We start from the raw sequence: 18,942 nt of genomic DNA on the forward strand, positions 1-18,942 counted from the left end.
TACTCTCTGTATCTAAAATACCTGTTCTTATTTTGTAATATTTTTAATCAAGAATTTTGATGGAAATCTGAACTATAACAATTGTGGTGCAGTCTTTATTTGGGGTTAAGAATCTTGTCCCATCTTATTACAAAAATGGCGACTGTACAAGTTCAGTAAGAAGCTAGGAAAAAGTCCAATTGTCACTTGTCTTACCAGTACTCAGCTGTTTGTGTGTGTGTGTGTGTGTGTGTGTGTGTGTGTGTGTGTGTGTGTGTGTGTGTGTTTTTTAAATTGTGCTTGGTAGATTTTCCTATCATGTTAAATCATTAATGACTTAGGCTTGTAGGTGCTACTGTAAAGCAAATAAATAATAATATGCTGTGTCAAAGTAGCAGAGTTTAAGACCTTATATGAAAGGAATGCAAAGTTCTTTCTGAGTCCCTCTTGGCACAGATGTTATACCGTACATTAAGATTCAGGATAATTACTGCTGAGTCATACTGGCACGTGAGTGCAGTTAGTTTAAGCTAGGATCCTCTACTGGAAGATGTTTAGATATGGCAGTGATGATGGCGGTATAAGAACCTAAATAGAATTCATAAATCTAAATCAGTGATCTCTCTGTCACCTCCACCTCCATCGTCCAGATCTCTGGCCTCCAGTTGTTTGTGGCTGCTGTATTATACATTGTAAATTGTCCTGCCCTCCCCACCCCAGCATCTACATTTACAAATCTTAAATGCCTCTTGATGCATAAAAGAAACTGAGACTATCAGCAAGTACAGGCGTGTCCACCCTGCTTGAGATGTAGTGTGCTGAATGAGCCATTAAAAGAACATCTGTCATGCTTCAACAAGTATCCCTTTAATGTGAATAAATTGATTTTTAGCCTGAGAGGCCTATTTAAAACCATTATGCCTAACTCTGTTCCCAGGTAACGATGCCTTGTGTGAAGATTAGACTGTAGTGCTTTTGCAAAAGTTGGTATTTGCAGAAGTGACTGTCATAGGATTTACCCCCACTCTGAACCTTAGAGTATAGATGTAGGGACCTGCATGTGAACCTCCTAAGCTTAATTAACAGCTTAGATCAATAGGCTGCCACCACTCCCAAGGACTAACTCCCTTCCCTGGGTAGTCTTGAGAGACTCCACCAATTTCCTGGTGAACACCGATCCAACCCCTTAGATCTTACTACAAGGAGAATTTAACCATCCTCTCTCCTTTCCCCCACCAATTCCTGGTGAGTCCAGATCCAATCCCCTTGGATCTTAACAACAGGGAAAAATCAATCAGGTTCTTAAAAAGAAGGCTTTTAATTTAAAGAAAAGAAAGGTAAAAGGAGAAAAAAAACCCTCTGGGAGATAGCATACAAGCTGATCTCACAGACAACAGATTTAAAACACAGGATGTTCCCCTGGGCAAAAACCTTAGTACACACAAGAATACCCAATTTGATTATTCCCCTAATGCCAAGACAAGTTACAAAAAGAAAATAAACAAACCTATTTATTATTTTCTAAAACTTACTACTCTGATAAGAGGCTGGTTCCTTGATCTTTTCCACTCCGGCTGAAACTGACTCTAAACAAAGGAAACTTCCATCCTTCCTTTTGAAACATCTTGTTCCCCCATTGGTTCCTCTGGTCAGGTGTCAGCTAGGCTAGGTGAACTTCTTAACCCTTTACAGGTAAAAGAGGCATTAACCCTTAACTATCTATTTTTGACAGTGACATTTTGGCATCTCAAAAACTTATTTGTGGACAGCAAAATATTTTTTTGGTTATTATCTACTGCAGCTGGTACATTTGAAGCAGTGTGGGTAGAATGGCGAAAAGGAGTAAACACACATCTCATCAAAACCATCTAAACTACCAACTTTCTTTGACTTGTTAGAAATATGTTTTATGGAGACTGCTTTTGATCCTTAGATTTTAAAATAGTTTCCATATATCCCACCAAAGATTCTGTCTTCCTTGCTGGTATAGTATGTTACTTCCCATTGATTTTAGTAAAACTGTTTTCAGAGTAAGGAACTACTCAGTATGAGGTGGGCAGAATCAGGGTCTTATATTATCCATATTATTTTCCCCTCATTTGGTGTAATGACTCAACTCCTATTTCAGTTGTACAGCTATGTAAAAGAGACATAGGGAATAAGAGCCTCCCCTCCCCCCACCGCTCCCGGTATGGGCTACCCAGACATACAGGAGTGAGTGGGTTCTGTGTGCTCACATACTTCCCCTCACCTGGAGCCGTTGGTGAAGATGGAAACTGGATTGAGATTTGGTTCCAGTTCCCTGATGCATCGAGCACCAGAGTTAAGTCACTCCAGGGAAAGCTGGAAAAAGCAGCAGTTATGTCTCAGAGGGGTGTATTCCTGTGGTGGAGCCCTTTGCTCAGGACAATGCCTTAAAGCACAATCTAGCCATAAATGTTCCCAGCTGTGATCTGACCTTTCAAAAATAATTACTATATACACTTGTTGATTTGATGATGAGTGGGGTATTTTTACTGGCTTTCAAAGCTAGAGACTAAGAACAAATCTCCATGGGGGAAAGACACTGCAAGTTATCTGATCCACTTAGTGTCATGTAGAACCATATTTCAGTGAGGTAGCCATGCAGTATGGGGAAACAATGTGGTACAAACAGGAGTGATTCAATTAAACTAAGAAAGGAAAAATGTAGGATGAACATCAGGAAAAAAAAAACCATCCAGTCAGTGACCTATGGCAGGGATACAATGGAAGTCTCTTTACAGGGACATCTGAATCTGGAAAAGAAAAACATTTTAAAATATATTATTATAAGTCACACCACTCCAGAGTACCTTAGAGAATAAGCTATAAAGTGTTTACGGCAGGGATAGGCACCCTATGGCACGCGTGCCAAAGGCAGCACGCGAGCTGATTTTCAGTGGCACTCACACTGCCCGGGTCCTGGCCACCAGTCCGGGGGGCTCTGCATTTTAATTTAATTTTAAATGAAGCTTCTTAAACATTTTAAAAACCTTATTTACTTTACATACAACAATAGTTTAGTTATATATTATAGCCTTATAGAAAGAGACCTTCTAAAAACATTAAAATGTAATACTGGCACGAGAAAACTTAAATTAGAGTGAATAAATTAAGACTCAGCACACCACTTCTGAAAGGTTGCCGACTCCTGGTTTACGGCATAGTCTAGAGAACACCTTCTGTATATGCCGGAAGAATGGAGTTATTGATAGGTCTTTTCTAATGCTAACTTCCATTATCATATCACTAATACATTATTTCACAATGAAGTTACATACATGGATTTGACACTATGTCAAGTGAAACACAGCAATTTCAAATAAAACTCACTTTGAATTTTGGGTTAAAATTAATCAAAATCTTAAAGCAAAACATTGCAGAGAGAACCAAAGAAAATATGTACATGAACAACTGGGAAGCAAAACTGCTGGGTTTCATATAGATCTATTTGTTGTTTTTGCTTTCTTCATCTAAATACTTGATGAATATCATGTAAGTTTCAATGCAAACAATCTAAAGAACATAGCAAAACACAGAATATCAGAGTCTCTTCTAATAGATAAATCAGAAACAAAAACAAGGCTTCACAGAGTAGACATTAGTCTTCTAGGCAAATTTGCCAATATCTGTATCCTTCAATGGCATTATTGTTGGAAAAATCCTGTGTGTAGTAGTGCAGATATGAAAGGGAAGAAGTTTTATTCGAAAGAAGAGGAAACAGAGAGACAGATTTGACTATTTCATTTGGATTACCAATAATGGTAATGGTATGGTGTACTTTCTTCATCAGTACCATGTCCCACTTGTAGCACAATCTTTTCCTCAGACTCAGAGATTTTAAGGCCAGAAGGGACCATCATGGTCATCTTGTCTGACCACCTGCACATTTTAGGTCACAGAACCTCACCCACCCACTCCTGTAATAGACCCCTAACCTCTGGCTGAGTTACTGAAGTCCTCAAATCAAGTTTTAAAGACCTCACGTTGCAGAGAATCCACCATTTACACTAGTTTTAAACCTGAAAGTGACCTGTGCCCCATGCTCCAGGGGAAGGCAAAGAACCCTCTGGGTCTCTACCAATCTGACTCAGGGGAGAACTCTTTCCTGACTGTGATCCATGTCGGTTGGCCCACTGAGCCGCTAGGGGGTGGCGGGGAGCTACTGCCTCACTGGCTGTTCTGGGTCATGCCTCTGTCACTGGGGAATTAGCAGAGGGAGGGGCACTGGCAAGAGTCTCTAGTGCGCCCCTCAGGCAGGGGAGCGTCGGCGAGGGTCTGTAGTGCGCCCCTCAGGCAGGGGAGCGTCGGCGAGGGTCTGTAGCGCGCCCCTCAGGCAGGGGAGCGTCGGCGAGGGTCTGTAGCGCGCTCCTCAGGCAGGGGAGCGTCGGCGAGGGTCTGTAGCGCGCCCCTCAGGCAGGGGAGCATCGGCGAGGGTCTGTAGTGCGCTCCTCAGGCAGGGGAGCGTCGGCGAGGGTCTGTAGCGCGCCCCTCAGGCAGGGGAGCATCGGCGAGGGTCTGTAGTGCGCTCCTCAGGCAGGGGAGCGTCGGCGAGGGTCTGTAGCGCGCCCCTCAGGCAGGGGAGCATCGGCGAGGGTCTGTAGCGCGCCCCTCAGGCAGGGGAGCGTCGGCGAGGGTCTGTAGTGCGCTCCTCAGGCAGGGGAGCGTCGGCGAGGGTCTGTAGCGCGCTATCAGGAGTTTGCTACCCGAGGCGGGTTGGCCGGGGTAGGGGAACGCAGGCCCACCCAACTCCACTGTGTTCCAGCCCAGGGCCCTGACAGTGGCAGGGCGAGGGTCCCGCCACTGGGTCAGCAGGGGTCCTTCTGCAACACGCTGACCAAATAGACTCACCGCATGGTGCAGTTCTGTCCCTGGGCTCCTTCCTACCTGGTCTCTTGAGCGAGTCCCTCCGGGCCTTCCAGCTCGTCCGGGTATTCGGCTGCTGGCAGCTCCAGCTCCCCCTCTGCATCAGGCTCCTCCATTTCCTCTGGGTTCTCAGCTGCTGGCAGCTCCAGCTCCCCGTCTGCCTCAGGTTCCTCCAGTTCCTCTGGGTACTCAGTGGCAGGCAGCCCCTGTCCTTCCTCCAGGTCAGGTTTCTCCTGGTTCAGGGCCTCCCCTGGACCAGCAGCAGGTTTTGAAGGGAGCAGCCAGTGGTCTGTGTCTGTCTCCCTCCCTGGTGCTGCCCTGACTGGGCTAAGGGACCCACCTTTTGTACTTCCTGTTCCACCCGTCCCCTTCCAGGGGGTAGAGTAAGCTTGGTCTGGCCCCGCCCCCTCAGGCTGAGAGAGTGGCTCTTTACCCTCAGGTTCGGAGGGAAGCCACGCTGGCTCCCTACACTGACAATAAATACGGTGATTAGTTAGACTCTGAGCATTTCGGCAATACCCACCAGCCAAACACCTGGGAAAGAATTATGGTAACTCAAAGCCTTCCCCATCTCGTGTCTCATCACGGGCGATTGAGGATATTTGTGACTAGCAGTCAGAGATCAGCTACATGCCATTGCAAGCAGTCTTATCATATCATTCCCTCCATAAAATTATCAAGCTTAATCTTGAAGCCAATCAGGTTTTTGGCCCCCATGGCTTCCCTTGGAAGGCTGTTCCAGAACTTCATTCCTCTGATAGTTAGAAATCTTTGTCTAATTTCAAGCCTAAGTTTGTTGATGGCCAGTTTTTATCCATTTTTTCTTGTGTCAACATTGGCGCTTAATTTAAGTAACTCCTTTCCCTCTCTGGTATTTATCTCTCTGATGTATTCATAAAGAGCAATCTTCTCTCCCCTTAGGCTTCTTCTTGGTAGGCTAAACAAGTGAAACTCTTTGAATCTCTTCTCCTAACATAGGTTTTCCATCCCTCTGATTGTCCTAGTAGCCCTTCTCTTCACCTGTTCCAGTTTGAGTTCATCTTTCTTAAACATGGGAGACCAGAACTGCACACAGCATTCCAGATGAGGTCTCACTAGTGCCTTGTCTAGTGGTACTAACACTTGCCTATCTCTACTGGAATACCTCGCCTGATGCATCCTAGGATTGCATTAGCCTTTTTCATGGCTGCATCACATTGGAGGTTCATAGTCATCCTGTCATCAACCAAAACACACAGGTCTTTTTTCTCCTCTGTCTTTTCCAACTTATAAGTCCTCTGCTTATAGCAAAAACTCTTCTCGTTAGTCTCTAAATGCACTTGCACTTCACACTATTAAATTTCATCCCATTTCTATTACTCCAGTTTTCAAGGTCATGCAGATCTTCTTGTATGATATTCCAGTTTTCTTCTGTATTGGAAGTACTACCCAACTGTGTGTTATCTGCATATTTTATTAGCACACTCCCACTCTTTGTGCCATGGTCCATTAAAAAAAAAGGTAAATAAGAGCCGAAGACCGATTCCTGAGGAACTCCATTAGTAACCTCCCTCCAGCCTGACAGTTCACCTTTCATTAAGACCTCTTGTAGTCTCCTCTCTAACCAGATCCTTATCCACCTTTCAATTCTCATATTAGTCCCCATATTCTCCAATTTAACTAATCATTTTCCATGTGGAACTGTATCAAATGACTTACTGAAATCTAGATGGGTTAGATCTACTGCATTTACTTTTTCTAAGAAATCAGTTATCAGAGACATAACATCTACATATGTTTGTGGACTAAGGAGTTATACAACCAAGACTATGGACTAAACTCAGGCAAGAGTCCTTGTTCAACAGGTGGGTGGACTCTAGTTGTAGAAAATTTGCACTCTCTGATGGAGAAGTTTGTTGTATCAACCAGGCAAGGTAATAACAAACTTCAACAGGACTTTATTTTTAAAGTGGAAACCTCCTTACCAAGCTGCTGCTGCACCCTCTGTAACTCCCACTCTGCCTCCTCAACTCCTCCCTCATCCTTCCTGTTTCCTGTCCTTTCAGACTCCCAACAACCAGTGCTCCCAGTTCTAATAATCACAAGCAATATCTAAACACCACAAACTTTTAGACCAGTGAAGCCCCAAAATTGAGTGAGCACTGGCTGTAAAAGGGGCTGTTGTGTGTCTGAGTTAATGACTCAAGACTGTCAAATAACAAGCTCAATTGGAATGCTTTAATCAAAGATTATCAATCAGACATTAGTACAGCACTATATAGAATACAGAAATAAATAGATATATTATCACCCTTTGTTGTCACATGAAGAGCTGTCTGTGTCTCTCCTTCACTGTATCTGAAGGGACACACAGTTTCCATTTCCCCAATAAGTTCCCATACCAGTGTCATTATATAGGGTTATAGACAAAGAATACCTCTTTGTCAAAGAAACATATGTTGTTATATCATTTCTATACATTCTCAGTTTACCTGATTTACATATGAAGGCATGATTATTTACAGCTGAGAGGACTAACAATTCTTCAAGATAATATCCCTGTGGACCCTTCTTACCCCACAATCATTCTTCCCTGTTGATTCCCCAAAGAAAACATCTGCTGTAACAATCATCCCTTATTAGTTTCCCAAGTCTATACATTCATATGTAAGCTTATAGATATGTTAAGGAGATGGTTTCCAAGGATAGCTGGAGTTTTATAGACATGAAGGCACCCAAGATTGTTAAAATACAGCATATAATGCATAACATTCCTGAATAGGGTTACTTGTTGGTCAAGGACCAGTGTTCTGGGCCTTAGAATTCAGACACACTCTTTGTTGAAGCTAAAGATTCTAAAGAACAGTTAATATATAAATGAATCAAATATACACAAAGAAAGAATGAAAAGGGTTAATATTTGCTAACAGATACTAGCAGGACATAGTTAGGGAATATACTGATTCATTACATTCTTCTTGATGTGTGTTGCTGCAGGAACTGCTGTTCAGTTACTGGTGGATTTGAAGCTGCCCACTCATGATAGAAACCCCAAAGGAGTGCAGGCACCAGGAATGCCATCTGCCTTTCTTTAAGCTTGAGTGAGATTACAACAGAGCATGCAAGGGAACAGGCTGGAAGAGTGAATTTTAATTTAAAACTCTCTGGACCTGCTTCAGTGAATCTGGCCCTATATATTTATTTCTGTGGATGATATGTCATTGCTCTGAAACATCACCAATAAAACATCACACTACAAGAGCAATATGATGAGATAAAACAGGACAAGATGTCATTGCACCCAGATGTTAGGTACCAATAGGTCCATGACAAGATGACATAGACCTGTTAAAAGAAACAAAACAGTCCTTTTAAGTGACTTAGTCTAGTTCTTAGTTCTTCCCTGGTGTACATTTCTTTATCTCCTAAGTCTATCTATCCACATTTTTATTTTTAGGATGCCATACAAATCATCTTCTAACAGTCTTAATACTAATTCATTCATCATCTCATCATTTGGAGAACATTCACTAAAGGACACCTGTTTGAAATTTAGATTTCATTCTAAATTTTGCTTCTTAGTTTTTCTGGTTTCAGAAAGACCATGTACTGGAACTAATCCCAACTCTAGTTATAAGTATTCATTGACACTACACCATTTAGCAAACTTAGGGAGTTGGTAGTAAGATCCCATGGGAAGATTCCAGAGCACTGGAAGAGGGAAAATTTAGTGCTAATCTATAAAAATGGTAATAAGGACAACCCAGGGAATTACAGACCAGCCATCTTAACTTCACTACCTGGAAAGATAATGAAGCAAATCAAGTAATCAGTTTGCAAATATCTAGAACATAATAAGATAAGTAACAGTTAACATTGATTTTTCAAGAACAAACCATGTCTCAGCAACCTGATAGCTTTCTTTGATAGGATAACAAGCCTTGTGGATAAGGTGGAAGCAGTCAGTGTGGTATAACTTGACTTTAGTAAGGCTTTTGATCCTATCTTGCATGTGCATAAACACACTATGGAAATATAGCCAAAACAGAACTACTATAATATGGGTGCATAACTGGTTGGAAAACCATTCCCCAGAGCATATTTATCAGTGGTTCACAGTCAAGCTGGAAGGGCATATTGAGTGAGGTCCTGCAAGGATCGGTTCTGGGTCCGGTTCTGTTCAATATCTTCATAAATTATTTAGATAATGGCTTAGAGGGTATGTCAAATTCTTTCTGAATTACAATATAAAGATTCAAACATAATGTGAGGACTAAGTAAATAATACTCTTCTTGCCACAAACAATTTAGACAACAGGCAGAGAAGGCAGCTATAATACAGAGAAGGCAGCTTCAGTTTCACAAACTCTGATCGGTCTTACAATCAACTCACACATAATTTACCCACCGGTCGTAACCTAATGCCAGGTGGGAACAAAATGAACCACCTTTTCTAAATGACCAGCACTAACATAGTCTGTGTTTATCACATTCTAGACTTTGCTACCACATCATCGCACCATATCTATGTAAGGACCCCAGTATGGCACTGCCAAACTACTACTTATCCCTGCTGATGTAATGTCCCTTGCCATTTGAAGAAACACTGCTTTCTCAGATGTAATATTTCAGCAAATTATCTCAGCATATGGATTGTTGGTTCACTTGTCATAATGTCACTATTAGCATTCCATGGAGAGTCACAGATTCCAAGACTAGAAAGGATCGTTGCGATCATCTAGTCTGATCTCCTGAACTCATAACTTAACTCCAGGTGACAACTGAGATCCTGATATGTTGGGTATTTCTAATAGAAGCCTTCTATATATTTACTGCATCACAAAGGAAGATATGTTCTAGCACAAGAGTATCCACAGGGTTCTAAAAGTTGGCTCTTGAGAAAGACAGTGTTAAGAAAATTTGGATTAGGTTATTAATTGAAAAAGTGCTCTCTAAGGCATGTTTTTAAGCTGAAATGTGGCCTTCAAAACTCCTTCCCACTTCTTCTATTGCCCCAGGCTCTGGTATGTGCTTCTGAGCAGCTACTCTCCTGTTTCTGCTGCAGCTGGTCATCAGCTCAACTCCCTCTCTGGCTGACTGCTGCATTGCGCAGAAATGAGAGAGTAGTTCAGACTGCTCCATAGCCTCCTGTGCTGCTGAATTAATTGTTAATGTGCTAACTCGAGCCCCGTTAGCACAAGTTGGTCTGTCTGGGTTTGGAGGCTTGCTGCCAGATGCACTGGAGTCTCAGGGAAGCAGAATATGAATGATCTGGCCCTGCTTGAGCCCAGGGGACTGCATAGCAAAGGCTGGGTACCTTCTATCACCACCATCAAGGGCAGTTCAGCAGATGTGGAAAACAGGAGACGAGGAGAACTAATAACTGGTTATGGCCCTACAAATGGCTGGAAATGGAAATCCTTTCCTACAAAAGAAACGTTTCTGAATATTTTCTCATCTCAGCTTGGGACAAAAAATTAAAAAGGACAAACTTTTTTTTATGGGAAGAGATTTCCAGAAAAAAATCCATAGCAGAACAAAAATGGATTTTTTTAGGTTGTTGGCTGCCTATTGGATGGGTGGGTGAATGGGTGGGCTGCCTAGTTTCCTGGCTGGTCACTGTTCCATGCTGCCTGGGAGGGCAGCTAGCCAGGCAGTTTAGTAATCCAGGAATCAGCTGTCTGAGGTGCTGGTTAGCCAGGCAGTGAACAAGCACTGTGACCCTCATAGCCTGGAGACTCCCAGGTCCTCTGTAGTCCAGCTGGCAGTCTGCTGGAGAGCCTAGGAGCCATGGGAAGCCTGATAAGGGACCTGAAGGTGGTTTCTCCTCCCCCAGTACTGCCTGAGTGGTGCTACTAAAGCAGGCTAGATAATCTGCCCCACAGCACTGATTGATTGTGGCCATTTGGTTCCTCTTGCCCTCCAGCTGAAAATGTCTAGACAACCTGCTGCTTTCTAGGGTTTACATTTTTGGATTTAAATTGAATTAATACTTGCTTGAAAGAGTTTGATAAGTAACACTTTGTTTCGGCCATTGTTCTCTGTCATCATTTAGATATAAGATGACATAAGTGATTTCATTTTAAATGGCTGATCTGGAGTTCGAAAAGTGAAAATCTTGTTTGGCAATTTACCAAAACCAAAAAGAAAGATAGGGAACATGATTTTGTTTTGTGTTACACCAGCATAAATCACGAGGACTTTTGTCAGAGTTAGTGGAAGGGCACCAATATAAAACTGTTGTGAGATCAGAATAAGCACAGGATATTCATCTACTTGTAATGCTACTGAAAGGATTTGGGAAACTGGCTTGAATTATCCTTCACAGTGGGCATCTGTACAGTATATATGCTCACCAGTTCATGTACTTTCTGCTGCTCTTCAGCTCTCTTCTCACCCTTTATCTTTCATGGAGGAGAGTAGACACTAAATTGAGATAGATTATCGCTATAAAAATCACGCTGGTCATGTCCAAAAGACATTGGTACCTTTTTTAGACATGCCCTATGAATGTAAATGTAGTTCACAATTTTTAGATTGAAGTCTGTGATTGTGCTCTCTCTCTCTTCGACCTTGATAGGGCAGAGAAGAGGGGGACACACCACCACACCAAACAGCACCACAGTTCCTTTTAATCCAATCTGGACAATTCGATCAGGCTTTGTGGCAATACCAACAGAATGAGATTTATGATATTTTCCCATGAACATTGCTTGTCAGTCATGACCCTCTTTCCCTCATATTTCTTTTCTGTCTTGTGTAAAGTGGTGGTTATTGTTATAAATTTACTTGTTGTTATTACTTTAAAATACAACATTTTAGGACAGAAGATTATTTAGATTTACAAGTGTCGGTTTCATTCTAACTTGGAGATCTGAGGCCAATTAATTGCTTTCACTTACTTTGTACCCCTAAAGATGTTCAGTATGTCTTGGAGGAGCACCAGCAAGTTATTGAATGTGTTGAATTTCCACAGCATTCAGTCACGACGTTATACATCTTGGGTGGCTCTTAAAGAATAGATTAGTACAAGCTATCCACTTACTTACCTTTGCGTTGCTATTAATTAATGTTCTCTCATTTGTTACATTGAAAATTTCTGTCCAGTGTCATGGCTCCAATTATATTACACATAATAATCAGCCTTGCTAATAGAATAACCTTAGATGACCCCTAGTAAGGTTGAATAACTTCCAAATATGGGTGTACATGCATTTTGATAACACATGTTTTCCTTAGTAATGTCATGTTTATCTCAGTCACCTCTAGCAAAGTGCTGGGAATGCTTATTCTTAGGTTTTGAATGCATTATGGCATTCTTTGAAGAACCATCTCTATCAATGCACAGTGGCTGTTGTTATTACTAGGGTGAATGCAGATAGATGCAACTACTATGTATTGAAATTCTTTCTTGTGATAGAAAAATATTTTTAAAAGGAGCTACTAAGTGGTGGTGACCTGTTTTGACAAAGTGGAGAATTTGAAATCTGAGCCTTTTCTTCTTTAATTCATTCAGGGCTAAATTAATCCCTGAGGTAATTCCATTGACTTCAGTGGGTTTACACCCAGGGGTGGATTGTAGCTAAATATGTAAAAAGAAAGCAGTGAGCTTGTTTCTGTAAGCTAGAAAACCAAACCAAATCACATCACACACAAAGAAACAAACCTACCCTGTATAATAAAAAGTACAAGTAAGTCATGTGTCTATTTAAACTAATTTATGGCTAGAGCCCTATCAAATTCATGGTCCATTTTGGTCAATTTCATGGTCATAGGATTTAAAAAATAGTAAATTTCATGATTTTAGCTATTTAAATCTGAAATTTCACTGTATTGTAATTGTAGGGATCCTGACCCAAAAAGGAGTTGGGGTGGGGGGTTGCAAGGTTATTGGGGGGGGGGGCGGCAGGGGGACTTGCGGTACTGCTACCCTTACTTCTGTGCTGCTGTTGGTGGCAGCACTGCCTTCAGAGCTGGGCAGCTGGAGAGTGGCGGCTGCTGACCGGGAGCCCAGCTCTGAAGGCAGAGATGCCACCAGCAGCAGTGCAGAAGTAAGGGTGGCATGGTATGATGTTGCCACCCTTACTTCTGTGCTGCTGCCTGCAGAGCTGAGCCGAGCCCTCAATCAGCAGCCCCCACTCAGCTGTGCAGACAGCAGTGCAGAAATAAGAATGGCATGATATGGTATTGCCACCCTTACTTCTGCGCTGCTGCTGCTGCTGGTGGTGGGGCACTGGCCTCAGAGCTGGGCTCCCAGGCAGCAGCTGCTGCTCTCCGGCTGTCCAGCTCTGAAGGCAGTGAATAAGTAAGGGTGGCAATACCGCGACCGCCCCCCCCAAATAACCTTATACTGCTCCCCCAGCAACTTATTTTGGGTTCAGGTTCACCAATTTGAGAAACACTTGTCTCCCCCCGGGAAATCTGTGTAGTATAGAGTAAAAGCACACAAAAGACCAGATATCACGGTCGGTCCGTGATACATTTTTCATGGCCAGGAATTTGATAGGGCCCTAAACAGCCATATTCTAATATCTTTACTTGATTCTAGCTGGTAATTTGAGCTTCCCTTCATGGATGCCTTGGTGAAGCTAGAGATGAAGTGGATTATGGGGAGCCAAGCAATTAGACTCTAGGTTTAATTAAAAGATTTAAAAACCCTCTGTAAGTTAGACAATAAGAATTAGGGGGGAAAGGCAGCACAGTAAATATTTGGCTTATGCTTCAAACATGCTATGTGAGTATATGTATGACAAGCACACATTATTTCTTACTGGTATTCTCAAAAAGGAATAAATTTCTCATTAGAACAAATAGCTGTACTCTAATTCATCTCCCATTTATGGCAATGGAACAGTACAGGTCAGTGAAGGAAAAGCTGTAAAGTTCAGCAATATGGCTCTGTGCCTTCAAGCAAATGTCATATGTAGGTAGCATTTGAAAATTATAGGGCAGGCTTATTAATAGGGCATAAAGTGACCATCGCTTTTTTTGTTTTGTTCGTAGCACAGTAATATCACTAAGATCATTATACTGTTGTTGGAGCTTAAAAATGGAAGCTTTTAGGTCCCTGCTAGGTGCATGCATTCCCTAGAGTGCTGCTCTTGTTTCTATGCTTAGACTACATTCACTCAGTTGGATTCCAGCTATGCGCCAAAGCAAGAAGATGAATTAAGCTTTCAGTGCTTTGACTTTTCAAGTAGCCATGGGGGATGGGGAGGAAAGGAATATTTAAAGTGTAAAAGAATCACAAGGAAATCATTTCTGATTATCGCTTTTATGAGCAAATGCTTACCAATTGAAAATTACTTGAGAATATAACGAGGAGTCCAGTGGCACCTTAAAGACGAACAGATTTATTTAGGCTTAAGATTTCGTGGGTAAAAAACCCACTTCTTCAGATGCATAGAGTTTTACCCATGAAAGCTTATGCCCAAATAAATCTGTTAGTCTTTAAGGTACCATCAGACTCCTCATTGTTTTTGTGGATACAGACTAACACAGCTACCCCTCTGATACTTGAGAATATAGTTTACATGTAATCAATATTAGTCAAAAACATTTTTTCCGGTACAAAAACTTGTAGAAGACAAGTGTGCAGGGTACAAGAATGGAGTTATGTTACTGGCCTTAAATGTTGAGGACTTTTTTCATCCATATGGATCCCAAAACGTTTATAAATTTTGCTAAATGATATAAACACTTTGTCCATCAGTCTAGTCTAATCATTTTACCCACTACCAAAATTGAGAGAATTATCGAGTGTAACATAGCAGCTGATAACAAGAGCACAGAAACACTATGCAAGAGTTTAGGACAGGAAGTAACAATATCATATCCAACCAAACCTTCACATTGTAATTAGAGGAGCACATAAGGATGGTTAATGACCTCCTCTTGCAAAAATTGTTATGGGATTCTTACATGCCCCAACTATAATAACTGGGCATCTAGTGTAATGGTCAAGATGACTTCTGTTTTAAATCACACCTAAAAGACAGCTTCTTCTCTAGCACAGTGCCCACAACAGCAATTATTCAGTTACGTCTGGTACTGATATTATAACTTCTATAGCATTATCAATACTAATTCCTGGAACAGTTGGGTTTCCCGTAGAAAGCTTCTGATCAAACACTGATCAGTCCCAGTATGTTTACTTTCTGAGAGTTGTTAAAATCACTTCTTGAAATGATATAGCTGCACTGTTTCAAGTTGTAAATGTTGGGAGATTTCTTTATGATGGGTTGTGTGCCATTGCAATGCACTGCTGTTCTCCCACAGTGGCTAGCCACATACATTTATATGGGATTGTGAGGCAGGTTCCCCACAACAAAGTGAGTCAGAGGCACTATCTATGGCGGGAGAGGGCAAACTTTTTGGCCCCAGGGCCACATCTGGGTGGGGAAATTGCATGCAGGGCCATGAATGTAGGGCTGGGGCAGGGGGTTGGGGTGTGGGAGTGATTGTGGTGTGCAGGAAGGGGCTCAGGGCAGAGGGTTGGAGTGCAGGAGGGGGTGTGGAGTGTGGCAAGGGCTCAGGGCAGGGGGTTGGGGCACAGGAGGGGTGCAGGGTGTACAAGGAGGCTGACAGCAGGGTATTGGGGTGCAGGAGGGATACGACGGGGTTGGGGTGCGGGATGCAGGAGGGTTTTGGGGTGTGGGCTCCGGCCCAGTGCTGCTTACCTGGAGCAGCTCCGGGGTGGCAGTGGTGTGCAGCGGGGCTAAGGCAGGCTCCCTGCCTGCCCTGGCCCCGCACTGTGCTGCTGCTGGAAGCACCATGTCCCTGCGGCCCCTGGGGGAGGAGGAGCAGAAGCTCCGTTTCCAGCCAATGGGTGCTGTGGGGATGGTGCCTTGAGGCGAGGGCAGCGCACAGAGCCCTCTGTCCCCCTCTCCCAGGGTCCCAGGGGCCGCAGGGATGTGGTGCTGGCCGCTTCCAGCAGCAGTACTGGGCCTGCAGCTCCATGGGGGTGGCAATCCCGCAGGCCAGATCCAAAGCCCTGAAAAGCTGGATACTACCCGTGGGCTGTAGTTTGCCCACCCCTGATTTATGGTAAACAAAAAGATAATAGCTTTTGATGGTTAGAAATATACAGAAGGGGAGTTACAATGCTCAGCTTCCTGAGGCGGGAGGTGAGGAATTTAAAGACTAATAGTGTTGCCAATAGCACTAGCTCCCCTTAATTATACAACCTGAAAAAATACCCTTACCATAATTTGTGTGGCAATAAGTTGCGTCTAGTTCCCCTAGTGGCTCATTATAATATCAATGGGAAAACAGACCATAACTCTTAGATCTCTTCTACCATTTCAAGAAGCAATAACAAGAGTAAAAGTAATAAAGACAATATTAATAACTTCTTTCAGTGTAAGGTTGTTGGGTTTTTTTAAAAAATGTATACTGTTTGTTTTCTTTTCTCCCCCAAAGATATCCTTAGCCTGGTGCTAATCAAAACAGATTTATTCCAACTGTGATATTAAACCCAGAAGGGGAGAACAGTTTATTTTTTTTAAAGCATCTACAGTTGTACTCATTTCCCTTCTTCCTTTCATCTTTCGGTGATGATGATGTTAGTTAGTATAATTGGTCTTGTGTGTTCAAGGAAAAACAAAACCAGACTCTGAGTGCCTATTTCTTCTCAACAAGCAGGTTCCACCATGACTCACCCTGCTCAACGTTCTCAGCAAAAGGGACAAATGAAATATTCCAGGAGCAATTGGCATGTGTTCACTGTAAAAAGCCACTGTAGATGAATGTGAACTTTTTGACACTTGAAAAAGTGCAGTCCGGGTGTTTCAAAATTTCCTCCTGACCTGTAGGAACAGGAAGGGTTTTGTTTTTGTTGTAACAGGCACTCTTTGTTATTCAGTGGAATCCACTACAGAATTGCTGGAATTATAAGGTTGCAGGACTACGAATGCACTGTAAAGGGAACTCATTTTAACACAGAAGGGATTGTTTTTCCATTTTTTCCATTTTATATGTTATTCTGGAGGCCAAACTTGGTGCTCCAGCTCTACATCTGATCTTTCATGATAGTCTTCAAAGACAATCAACTTGATATCTCCCATGTTTTCAAAGTGTCATTAAAATGAGCATCTTAAAGTTTGTGCCCAACTTGCTGCCACTTCATGATTTTTCTTCAGTTTGCACTTTTTCATACATGTTTAATATTCTTTTCTCTCTTTCTGGTGATTACCTGGGTTGCGCTAGCAGGGGAGAGAGCTTCAATGCTTCCCTTCACCTAACAGCCACCTTGGTTATCCCCACTTGATGCTTTCACGCAGGAGAGGGGTCATGGCATGGCTAACAGTACCAACTCTTATCTGTGATACAGTGGCAGATCAGGCAGGGAGGCTCATAGTCCTGCTACACTCCCACTGATAACTCATAGACTCTGCCTTCCCATTCAGCTCTCCTCCAATTCTGCAGAGAGCCTGGGGAGAGACTGGAAAACCAGTGTCACCTTGCTACACATTGTTTACCTTTCGCAGCTTCATGATTGTGATGGTTGGATTTCATTTGCCCTAGAACAATGTGGGGAACAACAAAGGGGAGACACCATCCCAGCCTTTATCCTTCAGCCTCTTCCTGGAGTCCTAGGGCGGTGAATAGACACCCTTCTGGCTGTTCCTCTGTACCTATGTACACATGAATTCCTCTAAGTTGGCACAACTGTGATGTCACCATGCTGATATGTAAGATTAAGTGAATTTCACTATCAACACAGAAATGAAACTGACTGGACACTACTTAGATTGTATAAGCTCTTTGGAGGAGGAACAACATTTTAATTTTACATGTGTCCTGATCCGTAATAGAGGCCTCCATGCGCTGCTGCAATACAAATAAATATCTATGCAAAAATAAGACTGAAAAATAGAGAGACCACATTTTATTTAACCACTTGCAATTTCTGTATGGTAAGGTTACATGTAAAAATAGTAGGTAAGAGACTTTCATATAGAAATGAAGAAAGATCTACGTCAGTGTTTCCCAAACTTGGGATGCCGCTTGTTTAGGGAAAGCCCCTGGCAGGCTGGGCCGGTTTATTTACCTGCCGCATCCGCAGGTCTGGCCGATCGCGGCTCCCACGGGCCATGGTTCACCGCTCCAGGCCAATGGGAGCTGCGGGAAGCAGCGGCCAGTACGTTCCTCAGCCTGCGCCACTTTCAGCAGCTCCCATTGGTCTGAAGCAGTGAACCGCAGCCACTGGGAGCCGCGATCGGACGGACCTGTGGACACGGTAGGTAAACAAACCGGCCTGGCCCGCCAGTGGCTTTCCCTAAACAAGTAGCGTCCCAAGTTTGGGAAACACTGATCTAGAGAAAAAGCTTTGGTTAAGGCACTGAAATGGAACTTAGGAAAGCATGGGTCTAGGCCGAGTTCCACAACAGACTTCCTCTATGACCTTGGGCAGATCACTTAATGACTGTGTCTCCATTTTCCATCTATGAAATGGAGATAATACTCTCTTTCTCCCACTCTTTTATTGTCTTGTCTTTTAAGATTGTAAACTTTTGAGAACAGGTACTGTCTCTTAATACATATATGTACAACATAATGAGGCCTTAATCTCAGCTGTCTCCTCCCTAGCACTACCACAATATTAATAATAAAATGACATTTTGAAATTAATAGTGTTCCTTTAAAATCCTTTCCTCATTTTGTTTGGTGGGGTTATCAGAAATGATTTGAAAAATTTCACAAGCTTTGTACTCAGCACTGCCAAGCTCAGGAGATCAAAAATCATGAGTCAGAGCTTAAATGCAATTTACTACTGTATCATTTATAATAACATATGTATTTATTAATATTAGTAGTACAATACTGTTAATAAACATGTACATTTTAATGTTATTATTAATTAATAATGTTATATCTGTTTAAAATAGTGGGGGTTTTGGTCTGTCTTTAGATTTTTGAGCTCTCCGTGTGTGTGTGTGTGTGTGTGTGTGTGTGTGTGTGAGAGAGAGAGAGAGAGAGAGAGAGAGAGAGAGAGATTTTTGGCCCCATGCTTCAGGTGTTCTCACCCCACATCTCTCCATCCACTGCCCAGAAATTAATTTTGTCCCCAACTTTCAAATCAGTTCTGCCCCTACC

The 18,942-nt window shown here is 42.6% G+C and overlaps 1 protein-coding gene across 20 annotated transcripts in view; it reads left to right on the forward strand.

Moving 5' to 3' along the window:
- CDH18 (cadherin 18) overlaps positions 1 to 18,942 on the forward strand; it is a 644,661-nt gene that overhangs the window by 283,448 nt on the left and 342,271 nt on the right. The window contains exon 1 of one of the 20 annotated variants that reach the window (XM_045007549.1): positions 9,562 to 9,619. The exons of 17 other annotated variants lie outside the window; for them this stretch is intronic. The gene's annotated coding sequence lies outside the window, so the exon portion shown is untranslated. 2 more of the 20 variants (XM_045007556.1, XM_045007555.1) reach the window with 2 other exon arrangements.

Source organism: Mauremys mutica, chromosome 2, assembly GCF_020497125.1.
Source record: "Mauremys mutica isolate MM-2020 ecotype Southern chromosome 2, ASM2049712v1, whole genome shotgun sequence".
Classification (NCBI taxonomy): domain Eukaryota; kingdom Metazoa; phylum Chordata; order Testudines; family Geoemydidae; genus Mauremys; species Mauremys mutica.